The sequence below is a fragment of the Mauremys mutica genome, unplaced genomic scaffold, assembly GCF_020497125.1.
Source record: "Mauremys mutica isolate MM-2020 ecotype Southern unplaced genomic scaffold, ASM2049712v1 Super-Scaffold_100036, whole genome shotgun sequence".
Classification (NCBI taxonomy): domain Eukaryota; kingdom Metazoa; phylum Chordata; order Testudines; family Geoemydidae; genus Mauremys; species Mauremys mutica.
This window is the reverse complement of record NW_025423256.1, coordinates 4,213,469-4,225,879: the sequence shown is the minus strand read 5'-3', so window position 1 is coordinate 4,225,879 and position 12,411 is coordinate 4,213,469.

The following is a 12,411-nucleotide window of genomic DNA, read 5'->3' as shown; positions in this document are numbered from 1 at the left end:
AACGTCACAGGAGGTGACACGGCATCAGTGAGACTGATACTGGAATACTGCCTCCAATTTTGTTGTCTTTGTTTGAAAAAGATGTTGTGAAATTGGAGTTGGGGCAGCAAAGAGCCACCAAATGTCCTGAGGGCTGGAAAAAAATGCCTTCTAGTGAGCTACTGAAAGAGCTCAACCTGTCCAGCTTATCAAAAGAAGATTGAAAGGTGACTTCATTGAAGTGCCTTAATGGAGAGAAATGATTGGGTATTTAAGAGCTCTTTAATCGAGCAGAGAAAGGCATAAGATGACCCAATGGCTGCAAGGTGAAAAGAGACAAATTCATATTACAACTAAGGCACAAAAATTCAGCAGCGAGGATGATTCATCATAGGAACAATCTACCAAGGAAAGTGGTGCATTCTCCATCTCTTGATGTCATTTAATGAAGACTAGATGCCTTTCTGGAATGTGTTTGCCCCCAAAGTAGCTATTGTGTCATACAGGAGGCCTGTGATATGCAGGGGGTCAGATTAGATGCTCTAATGGTCTCTTCTGGCCATAAAGTCGACTAATTTCTAAAAAACCGAGTGCAGCATTGGGAGCAGCGTCTGATGTTTCCCTGTCTAGCCGGCTTGCTGCCTAGAACGAACGCTCCTTGAGTGGGGTGATCCACAGGGAGCAGCTCAAACCTGCAAAGTGCCTAGGGAAGGGCAGGATATTGGCACAGCAAGGGAGGCGTGTGGCAGCGACATCACAAAGGCCTTTGGCAGGACCTCAGACTATTGGTGAAAGGTGGTGGGGAGGTGGTGACCTCACAGAGAGATGCTGACATCAGCCAGGCAGGATTGGGGCGAGGGGCCAGGGAGACCTCAGAGACCCCGCTGGCTTTGCTCCAGCAAGTCTCCTTCTCCAGGTCTCTCTCTGAGTACTGAGAGAGTATTCGGGTTCACGGACATGAGCGCCAGGAGGAACCTCTTTCGAGTTTTCTCCTTCCCTTTTAGTGATTATACTAGAAAACAGCCGTCCCTGTTTAGAAGGTAAGAGCCTCCTCCAGGTTTGAAAGCTGTTCAGTCTGATCCATCTGTTGCAGGGGAGTGCTCTGTGTGTGTGTTGCGGGAGAGGGCTCTGCAGCTCCCACTGTGGGAGGTCCACCCAAAAATGTGGGGCTGAAATAGAGCTCGGGCAGTGCGGGCTGTATTAACCTTCTGTGGGTCCTGGTTTAATAGGTTCAATGAGTTGGTTAATAAGATGTCTATGAAGTAAATCACTGGTTTTACAATAAGATCCAATCTGGAGCATATGAACTATTGACCCCTGGACTCCATCTCTGAGAGGGGACTTGTTTACCATCAGGGGACAGGCTCAAACCAGTCCAAACCGGTTTTTCCCGCCAAAACCAGCCCTCAGCGTTCCATCTCCTCAGCACTTTTCCCGCCACAGAAGTGATATAAGGACGTGCTCAGCGCCTGCGCGGGGCCGTCCCCCCCAGTGACAGCCCCTCCACGGTCGGGTCTTCCCAGTGACGAACCCCCTCGGTCCCGCCGTGAGACTGAGGAACAGGAGGCCTGTCACCCCCATTCCTGCCGTCCTGCATCCCTGGTGTCCAGCCTCCCACAGGGCCTCCCGGCCAACGACGAAACCCACCCGTCGTCTGGACGCCCCAGGGCTCCTCCTCAATGGCTCTAAACCAGCCGGAGAGTGGAAGGTCCTGGGCCTCGCGCCGGCCCGTGGGACCCGCTGCACCTGCACAGGGGGGAAAGGTGTTTCCCCCATTTCCAGCTGCAGGGATTTGTCCTTGTGCGGGTGGGAAATGGTTCCCCCGAGTGATTCCTGAGCTGGGCAGAGGGTGAATGGGCAGAGGCTGGGGGGGCCCTGAGACAGGGACACCTCTGGGCTGGGCTGGGGGGGGGCACTCTCTGCTGGCAACGGGGCCTGGGAAGGGCCAGGAAGGGGAGGGAGGAGCAAGTGTCCCCCATGGAGACGGCCCAGCCCCAGGCTGCTGCCAGCAGCACATTCCTACCTCGGCCGGGGGGGCTTTCTCCAGCTGGGACCAGCCCCCTGGGCAGCCCCGGGCTCTGCCCGCACCAGCCCCCTGGGCCGGAGCCCCCCGGTGAGTGAGAGACCCCGGGGGGGGGGCACTGGGGGGATAGGAAAGTGACTCTGTCCCGGGGAACCTGGGAGAAGCCTCAGAGCTGCCTCAGCCCCAGTCGAGCTGCAGCAGGATCCACCCCTGGCACCGCTGGGATTTGGGGGGCAGAGACTGGGGCCTGGCGGGGGGATCCCCTGTGGTGTGGGGGGAGATGGGGGGTGTCAGGCAGGGAGGGGAGAAGCTGGAGTTGTAGGGAGGGGAAGGTCGGTGAGACGCGGGGGGGGGGTTGAACTGTCTCTGTGCAGCCAGGAAATTCCCGGGGGGGGAGGAGTGGTGGGCGGGGGAAGGGGGGAGGGGGGTTAATTGGATCCTTCCCCTGTTTGTGCCACTTGCCTCTCGCCCCCGATACAAATTCTCTCCAGTTCTGCCCCTTTTCTCTCAGTATCTCACATGGGGCTATAAAATCTGGGGCGATTTCCCCCCTTTCCCCTCCAATGATCAGCTCTCTCGTCTCCCCCGATTTCCCCCCTTCTCCCCATGAGTCTCAAACGTCAGTTTAAAATCTTCTCTAGTGAGGGGCATTTTCCCACCCATTTTATCTGCAGCGATTTGTCCTTGTTTAGGTGGGAAATTGTTGCCCTGAGTCATTCCCCAGCACATGGCTGCCCCTGGAGTGGGGGTGGGATGGCTCAGTGGTTGGAGCACTGGCCTGCTAAACCCAGGGCTGGGAGCTGACTCCTTGAGGGGGCCATTTGGGGATTTAGTTGGGGATTGGCCCTGCTTTGAGCAGGGGGTTGGACTTGACACCTCTTGAGGTCCCTTCCAGCCCTGATATTCTAGGAGATGCCTGTTCTCTGCCAGGGCAGGAAGGGAGGCGCACGTGTCCCCCATGGGGACTGCCCAGACCCCCGTTTCCCAATCCCAGTTGTTGCCCCCTAACTACCAACACAGTTGCCCCCAACCATCAGTTGCCAGTCACCCACCCATCCTCCACTGCTGCCCCCTTCCTTTATCCAGGGACCTTCCAGCTCCCCCTCCCTTGCCCTTTTAATCAGCTCCTCAAAGGGCTCCCTGCTGCCCATGGGAATGGTTGGGATGGGAGGAAAAATGAATAGAATGTTTTTTTTATGACCAAGTCTTATGAAATCAACTGAACTCCTTTGTTTTCTTTCATCTGAGCAGGGTTTCTAGTTTTCCAGCGTGATGTGATCTCCCAGCTCACATCACGCTGGAAAGAGTGAAGGGGAAGAGCCATGGGTCCCAGACCTCCAGGGTTCAAAGGAAAGAGAGATTCTGAAATCTCCCTGCACAGGTGAGGAAACATTAAACCACCTCAGAATCTGTAAGTGCCTGAAGGAAACATCTGGGATGCCCAACAAAGCCCTTGGGGAGATCTCTCAGTTCATTATTGTCCCTAGCAGGGGTCGTATCATCAGGGTAAATATAGCTCATGGCTTCCTATAGATCCTAGCAGACACCAGGCAGTAGCTTCCTCCCTTCCCCCTGCGTATTTGGATGGGATGTGAAGGCTGAATTCATCCCCCTCCTCTCTCCTATTTGGGGGAAGAGTTTGGGGGAGTTCAGCTCCTGATTTTTATTTGACCTGTCTTCAGCACTTGTTTTTGTTTGGTCTTCTCCTTTCCATCCCTGTTTGAGGTTTCTGTCTCTGTCACAGCAGGTGATGCAATGGCATGTGAGAAAGAGGAGCGGAATTCTCAGCCTGAAAATGTTGAGCCAGTGGGTAAAAACAGAGCATTATCGCAAAGATGGAAAAGGAATGTGTCCAGGAGTCATGAGCAGGGAAAATCCTGGGAGATTCAGCACAGACCAAAAACAGATCAAGGAAACCAGCCAGGGAAGAAAGTGGATAAATTTATTTCTTCTTGGGGAACTCAGAAGATCCTCATGGAAACCACAACACAGCAGGATATCCTCAGGTGAAAGAGAAAAAATACATGCAGTGAGTGTGGAAAAACCTTCTCTCACAGCTCAGCCCTTTCTCAACATCAGAGAATCCACACAGGGGAAAGGCCCTATGAATGCACTGAGTGCGGGAAAAGCTTCACTCAAAGATCAGCCCTTTCTAGACATCAGAGAATCCACATAGGGGACAGGCCCTATGAATGCACTGAGTGCGGGAAAACCTTCAATCGCAGTTCGCACCTTATTAGGCATCAAACAATCCACGGAGGAGAGAGGCCCTATGAATGCCGTGAGTGTGGAAAATGCTTCACTAGCAGCTCAAACCTTAGATTTAATTTACCCTGGTTCCTCAACTGTTGCTACAACTCTACTACCCATCAGTCCAGAAACTGAGAGAAATGGAGAGTTCCAACCATTGTCCTTTTAGTATCTTATTGTTCCTCTCTCAGTTTTTTGTGCTGGCCTTTCTATTCTATCACTTTCTGCCTTTGTTTAGTTGGTAACAGTTGGTTTCCATCACTCACGTTTGTTTGTTTAAATCTCTGTCCGTTGTGAAATAAATTTTTTGCTTGTTCGATAACTGTACTCAAGTGCTGTGTGAGATACAGTAGCAATGGTCCACAGTAAAACTAGTAACCTGGGATACTTGGGCAAGAGAGGATCTGGGATTTCACCGAGTATCTGGTGATCCGGGCTGGACCCCAGAGGGGGACACGTTGAAGGAACTCAAGGGTTAAGGTGGCTGCTGTAGCTCAGAGGAGGGTCCTTGAGTTCCAGCAGGCTGGTGAGTTTGGTCACTAACATCCAGCTGCCAAATCCAAAACTCCCTCTTCCTTGTGGCAGGTGGCAACAAGGAGACTCACAGTCCTCAGCACCCTGAGAAGGGTCACAATGTGTCTCTGTGTTGATCCACCTGTCAAATCCACACAGGGAAAGCTCCTGATAGCACAAAACTCTGCCCTATGAAATGATGGAACATGTGCTCTTTGCTCTGTGAAAGCATGTAAAGAATCCAAGCGCTGGAGGACAGGGTTTGGGTCCAGAGTGACCTAGACAAATTGGAGGATTGGGCCAAAAGAAATCTGAGGAGGTTCAACAAGGAGAAGTGCAAAGTCCTGCACTTAGGACAGAAGAATCCTATGCACTGCCACAGACTGAGGACTGACTGAGTGAGGGGGGATTTGATAGCAGCCTTCAAGTACCTGAAAGAGCAGCAGTGTGGGCTTTCTCCTGGCCACTTTTGCTGGGCTGGGCAGGCAGCCTGGAGCCCTTTCTAGAAGACCATTGGGAACGGAGTTAGAAAAACCAATGTGAAAACCAGAACCTCAGGTTTAGACTCATTTATTTATAATATTAAATCTTCAATTCTAGTGTCACAGTCAATACAATTGCTTCAGCCTGATAGTTGCCCAAAGGGAAACTTAACGTCTCTCCAAGGGGAGTGGAGAGAAAGCACTTTTCAGAGTCCAAGAGAGACAAGGCGGGTGAGGGTAAGAGCTTGCAGAGGACCAACCTCTGTTGGTGAAAGAGACAAGCTGTGGAGCTAACCCCACACACTTCTTCAGTTCTGTGTAGCCTGGAAGGTCGTCTCTTCCATAACCAGCAGTTAGAACATAAGAACAGCCACACTGAGTCGGACCAGTTCATCTAGTCCACTCTCCCGAAAGTGGCTAATGCCCGGCGCCCCAGAGGACCCCTGGGCCCAACATGGATACACCACCACCACAAACAAGGTTAAAAGTCAATGCACATGGGAGAAGCATCTTGTGTTTCCATGGGCGGTAGGTTTGTAGAAATTTTGGTGGTGCCCAGAACCTGCCCAAACTCCACCCCCCACCTGCCCAAGGTTCTGGGAGGGAGTTTGGGGTGTGGCTGGGGATGAGAGGTTTGGGGTGTGGGAGGGGGCTCAGGGCTATAGCAGAGGGTTGGGGTGTGGGGTGATGGCTGTGTGGTGGGGCTGGGGATGAGGGGTTCATGATGCAGGAGGGGGCTCAGGGTTGGGGCAGACGGTTAGGGTGCAGGGGGATGAGGGCTCTGGCTGGGGCTGGGAATGATGGGTTTGGGGTGTGGGAGAGGCTCAGTGCTAGAGCAGAGGGTAGGGGTGTGGGGGGTGAGGGCTCTGTCTGAGGCTGGGGGGTTTGGGGTGTTGGAGAGGCTCAGGGCTGGGGCAGAGGGTTAGGGTGCAGGGGGATGAGGGCTGTGTCTGGGATGGGGATAAGGTGTTTGGGGTGTGGGAGGGCTCAGGACTAGGGCAGAGGGTTGGGGTGCAGGGGTGTGTGAGAGCTCTATCTGGGGCTGGAGATGAGGGGTTTGTGGTGTTGGAGGGGGCTCGGCTGGGGCAGAAGGATGGGGTGTGAGGGGGGATGAGGACTCTGGCTGGAACTGGGGATGGGAGGTTTGGGGTGTGGGAGGAGCTCAGGGCTGGGGCAGAGGGTTGGGGTGTGGGGTGGGAATGAAGGCTCTGGCTGGAACTGGGGATGGGAGGTTTGGGGTGTGGGAGGGGCTCAGGGCTTGGGCAGAGGGTTGAGGATGTGGTGGGGGGGTGAAAGCTCTGGGGGTGTGGGCTCTGGGGTGGGGCAGGGCTGGGGATGAGTTTGGGGTGCAGGCAGGCTGCTCCGGGACAAGAGCCAGAAAGGAGGACTCCCCCCAGCCCTTTCCCTGCTGGCAGCAGCAAGCTCTGGGGGAGGAACCCCTCATTCCCCCCCCTCCCCCCCAGCAGCACATTCACTCCCACCACTGTCACTGCAGGTGCTCCTAGGGCCCTTCTCAGGTCCAGGAATCTCCCTCGCCTCCCCCATGATGGGTGCCGGGGGGTGCTGCATGCACCTCCTCCCCTGCTGTTGCCCCTGACTATAGCCTCACTGGGGGTGGGGGATGGGGCTGTCTCCTTGCCCAGCATGGGGCAGGAGTGGTGACTGCGGGGGGTGGGGGGTGGGGCTGTGATGGTGGAGGGTCCCGCTGGAAAAGGGAAGGGTCTGAGGTGGAAGGGCAGGCTCAGAGTCAGTCTGCCCTGGCAGCGAGTTGGGGAGAGGGGGGGCACTAGGACCCTGTGGCAGCAGTTGCTGCAGGGAGGCAGCATGGAGCTGCATGGAAGAGGCAGGGACGCTCTGCTCCCTCCGGGGCCCAGGGACCTGCATGGGGCCAGCAAGGGGGCCCGGGGGACACTCGGGGGAAGCACGGGGGGTGGCAGGTGGGGCCGGAGGGGAGACCCGGCCCCAAACTTTGGTGGAGCTGGGCCCCAGGGCTCTGAATATTGCTGGTGCCCGGGCACCACGTGGGTATATAACTCGCCGCCCATGTGTGTTTCATTCCTTATGTCCTAGTCCCATCATGTGGCCATTTCCTTTTCTTCCTTTCTGTTAAAAGCTTTGGTGTTTTGCACAGAAACGTTATTTCCCCAGGAGAGACCCAGGAGTGGGGGCTGCATTCCTGTACCAAACAGTCACTGGAAGGGGGCAGACAAAGGCCTTTAGGACGAGGCGTCCGTCACTGTCAAAAGATCATCTCCCTCCTGCAGGTCACTGGCAGCCTGAATTTGTTCCTTATCCTCCCAGAGTCTGGGGCTGGAATCAGCACTACCCAGCCCCTCCGTATGTAGCAGGAGCAAACACAAACCTGGTCTTTAAAACAAGCTGTTCCCTTCCTTCTCGGGAAGATTTTTCTGTGATTGAAGTTGAGCTTCAGTTCCCCTCTCCTAGGGGTGGGGCAGGTGTGGGGCCAGCTCCCAATGAGATCTGTTCTTCTTCGAGTGATTGCTCCAATGCATTCCAGTTAGGTGTGCGCGCCGCGCGTGCACAGCATCTCGGAACTTTTTTCCCTAGCAACCCCGGCGGGCCGGCTGGGCGCCCCCTGGAGTGGCGCCGCTATTGCGCTAAATATATACCCCAGCCGGCCCGACCGCTCCTCAGTTCCTTCTTGCCGCCCGTGACGGCCAGTTGGAACTGTGGAGTGCTCTTCGTTCTCCACGATCCCTAGCGTTTACATCTCTTGTATATAGTTAGTTTTTGTAGTTAGTTTTACAGTTTAGATAGTTGGTTAGTATAGATAAGGTGAAAAAGGGGGGTTTCCCCTTTTTACCTCACCCGGTGCGGGCTCATGCCCAAGGCACCGGGCTTTAAGCCCTGCGCGGCGTGCCAGAAGCCTATGCCCATCGGAGACCCGCACGACGCCTGTCTCCGTTGCCTGGGAGAAGGGCATAGAACGGACAAGTGTTCAATCTGCCTGACTTTTAAACCGCGGACCCGAAAGGAGCGGGACATCCGTCTAAAGCAGATCTTAATGGAAGCGTCGCTTCGACCACCGGCACCGTCTGCGCCGGCACCGCGAACTGCCTCGGTGCAGAGCGCACCGGCGGCACCGAGCCGCTCCACCTCCGCGGCGCCGCCAATACAGAAGGCGGCTACGCAGTCGCGGCACCGCTCGCTTTCGCCGAAGAAGAAGCACAGGCAGTCGAAAGCAGTAGCGCAGGCCCGCTCTGAGGACTCTGCAAGAAAGGTTGCGCAGTCGGCGGCACCTGCGGTGCCAGTGCACAAACCGTGCACCGGACCCTTGACTCCGGCGCCGCAAGGCCCGTCGAGTCCGGCACCGCCACGCTCCCCGGTACCGTCCGCAGTTGAGCCCCGGCTACCATCAACGCCGGAGACATTCGCCTCCGCAAGAGACCTGATCCAGCTGATAGAGGCACCAGGCCTCCGGCCCCCGGCACCGCCGGTGCGGGCTGTCGTGTCAGCGGGGAAGCCGGCCAGGATGACCCGGCCACCGTCCCTGGACAGGCAGCATGGACGTCGCTCCCGGTCCCGGTCTCGTTCCCGGTCCCGCGGCAGGTCTCCATCCAGGCGCTCGCGATCTCGGCACCGCTCACCTTCGCGGTACCGGTCGCCATCAAAACGCCGGTCGCAGTCCCGGTACCGCTCGTCATCGCGGTACCAGTCGTACTCCCGACGCCGCACGAGATCCAGGTCGCCATCGCGTCGGCGCCATCAGAGATCGCCGTCCTGGCACCGCTCCCAGCACCATGACTCGCGCGCACGTTCGTGGCACCGTCGATCTCAATCCCGGTCGAGCTCCCGGCACCGGTCGAGCTCCCGGCACCGGTCGAGCTCCCGGCACCATGGCGGACGTTACTCCAGGTCTCCTTCCCGGTACCGGCTGGAGCAACCTCGCGCTTCTCTGCCTCCCGGGGACGGACTGCCCCATTCGGCAGCGCACTCTGCGAGTGCTTCGGCACCGCCCTGGCCTTCTCGACCCGAGTCGGTCGCTTCGGGCACGCATGGCTACGGACTCCTGCCGCCCAGCCCACGAGACCATCCTCAAGGGGCACAACCGTGGGGCTTTTGGGTGCCATGGGCCCAGTACGAGGCCCAGGGGGTGCCTTTTCCACCTAGGCCCCCCACGGCGGAGCGCAGAGCCCCAGAGGCGACGATTTCCAGACCGGCCCCTTCGCCACAGGCGGCGGATGCTGTGGCGTCGGAATCCCAGGACCAGACACAGCCCGCACCCTCAGGCGGGCAGGTGGTGAACCCCTCTGACGAACCGGTCGTCCAAGGGTTGTCCTCCTCGTCCTCGCCTGATGAGACGGTGGCCGGTGCAGCAACTAAGGAGCCTCCGCCAATTGACGTAAGAGCTCACCAGGACCTCCTTCGTCGTGTGGCGACGTCAATGGCCTTGCCCATAGAGGAGGTACACGAGGACGAGGACCCTATCACCAATGTGGTCGAGGCCGACACGCCGGTGAGGGTTGCACTTCCGTTTGTACGGACGGTGCAAAAGAACGCCACCACTATCTGGCAAACACCAGCATCCGTGCCCCCTACAGCCCGTGGGGTTGAGCGAAAGTACTCTGTCCCTCCCACGGGCTATGAATACTTGTACATGCATCCGACCCCGGACTCCCTGGTAGTCCAGTCGGTTAATGACAGGGAGCGGCACGGTCAACCGGCTTCCGCGCCCAAGTCGAAGGACGCGAAGCGTATGGACCTGCTGGGCCGAAAGGTCTATTCTGCAGGAGGCCTGCAAATGAGGATTGCCAACCAGATGGTCCTCCTCGCCAGGTACGTCTTTGACATCCTGACGTCCCTGGCGAAGTTTACCGAGCTCCTGCCGTCAGCCTCCCGACAGGAGTTCGCGGCCATGTTGGAGGAGGGACGAAGATCGTCCAGATCCTCTATTTTGGCCGCACTCGACGCTGCAGACTCGGGGGCGAGGACCTTGGCTTCCGGGGTCACGATGCGGCGTATCGCCTGGCTGCAGTCTTCCACCCTGCCGCCGGAGGTCCAATATACGTTGCAGGACCTCCCCTTTGACACTAAAGGGCTGTTCTCTGAGAAGACGGATTCTAGGATCCAAACTTTAAAGGACGGCCGTATCGCGATACGCACGTTAGGCATGCATACGCCGGCGACGCAGCGTAGGCCCTTCAGACCACAGCCCTCCCGACCGGCCTACCAGTCCCGGTATCGGCCCTACAACAGCTGACGTCCGGCCCAAAATCACCGTCGACCGTCCGGCAACCGCCGCAACCAGGGCCAGGCTGCTTCAAAGGCCCCTCAGGTGGCCAAACAGGCCTTTTGATGGGACGCTCAAGGACGGCCCATCACTCTCCCTACTGGATCCTTCCCCTCTGTTTCACAATCGCCTTTCCCATTTCTTTTCGGCGTGGTCCCGGTTAACGTCGGACAACTGGGTGCTCCAGACAGTCCAGTCGGGATACCGCCTGCAATTTGTTTCGCCCCCGCCTTCCCACCCACCCTCCCTGTCCCTCTTCAGGGACCCCTCTCACGAGCAAGTCCTCTTACAGGAGGTCCAGACTCTGTTGAGCGTGGGTGCCATAGAGGCAGTGCCTCAGGACAGAAGGGGCAGGGGATTCTACTCCCGTTATTTTCTCATCCCCAAGGCGAAAGGCAGGCTACGTCCTATTCTGGACCTTCGCGAGCTGAACAAGTACCTGCTCAAGCCCAAGTTTCGCATGGTCACTCTGGGGACCATCATTCCCTCTCTGGATCCGGGAGACTGGTTTGCCGCCCTCGACATGAAGGACGCCTACTTCCATGTCGCGATCTATCCTCCACATCGTCGTTACCTTCGATTTGTGCTCAACGACACCCACTACCAGTTCACGGTGTTGCCGTTCGGACTGTCCACCGCCCCGAGGGTGTTTACCAAATGCATGGCGGTGGTCGCCGCAGCCCTCCGACGTCGTCAGATGCACGTTTATCCGTATCTCGACGACTGGCTGGTTCGAGGCCAGTCCCGGCAACTTGTGATGGGCAACATGGCAGAGATCCTGTCTCTCTTTCAGCGGCTCGGTCTTCTCATCAACACAGAGAAGTCCACTTTGATTCCGACGCAGCGGGTGGAGTTCATCGGAGCGGTCCTCGACTCCATGACGGCCAGAGCCTGCCTCCCTCGCGCTCGGCACCAGACGATGGTCTCCATCATCCGGGACCTCGTCGCCTTCCCAACCACGACGGTGCGCTCCTGCCTCCGCCTCCTGGGCCACATGGTTTCGTGCACGTATGTCACAGCATACGCGCGGCTCCACCTCCGCCCGTTCCAGTCTTGGCTCGCGTCAGTGTACCGCCCTCATCGAGACCCCATCGACATGGTGGTCACGGTCACCAGGACGACCCTCGAGTCCCTCCGCTGGTGGCTCGACCCGGACGTCGTGTGTGCGGGAGTCCCATTTCACCCTCCTCGGCCGTCCGCTACTTTGACCACGGACGCCTCAGCACTCGGTTGGGGGGCCCACCTGGGCAATCTCCACATGCAGGGCCTGTGGTCGGTCCAGGAGCTCGCCCTGCACATCAACGTTCGCGAGCTACGCGCCATCCGCCTGGCCTATCGCACCTTCTGCGCCCGCCTCCAAGGTCGTTGTGTGACAGTATTCACGGACAACACCACCGCGATGTTCTACGTGAACAAGCAAGGCGGAGCCCGCTCCTCCCCCCTCTGCAAGGAAGCGATGCTCCTGTGGGACTTCTGCGTGACCCACTCAATTCACCTGGAAGCATCCTTTCTTCCGGGAGTGCAGAACGCGCTGGCCGATCATCTCAGCAGGTCGTTCCTCTCCCACGAGTGGTCTCTCCGTCCAGATGTCGTCCACACAATCTTCCGGAGGTGGGGGTTTCCCCAAGTAGACCTCTTCGCCTCCAAAGACCAGGAAGTGCCACCGGTTTTGCTCGTTCCAGGGTCGCTCGCCAGGCTCCCTGTCGGACGCCTTCCTTTATCACTGGAGGGATCGCCTCCTCTACGCCTTCCCTCCCTTCCCGCTCGTGCACCGAGTGCTCCTGAAGCTTCGGAGGGACCGGGCCCACGTCATTCTGATCGCGCCGGCCTGGCCGAGGCAGCACTGGTACACCCTGCTGCTCGAGCTCTCCGTTCGGGAGCCCATCCCTCTTCCGTTGTGGCCGGACCTCATC